The sequence below is a fragment of the Channa argus genome, chromosome 20 (assembly GCF_033026475.1).
Source record: "Channa argus isolate prfri chromosome 20, Channa argus male v1.0, whole genome shotgun sequence".
Classification (NCBI taxonomy): Eukaryota; Metazoa; Chordata; class Actinopteri; order Anabantiformes; family Channidae; genus Channa; species Channa argus.
In genome coordinates this window covers 14,940,217-14,940,436 of record NC_090216.1, presented here as the reverse complement: position 1 = coordinate 14,940,436, position 220 = coordinate 14,940,217, and positions in this window count along the sequence as shown.

Here is a 220-nt window from a genome sequence, read left to right as displayed (position 1 = left end):
AAGTTTTGCAGCGCAGCCTCTACATGAGGCTGATGCAAGTTCATGTTTCTGTGTCGATGACTTCCATAATAAATACAGTTTTCTTTTACATGCAAAGCAAAGCAATTAAACTCTGCAATTTATCCACCATTTGCAGATGCACGTTTGTCACCGTATTTATTTATTTTTTATTCGCATCCCCTCATCCTCACCCGTTGCCACCAGCAGCACCACCATCACT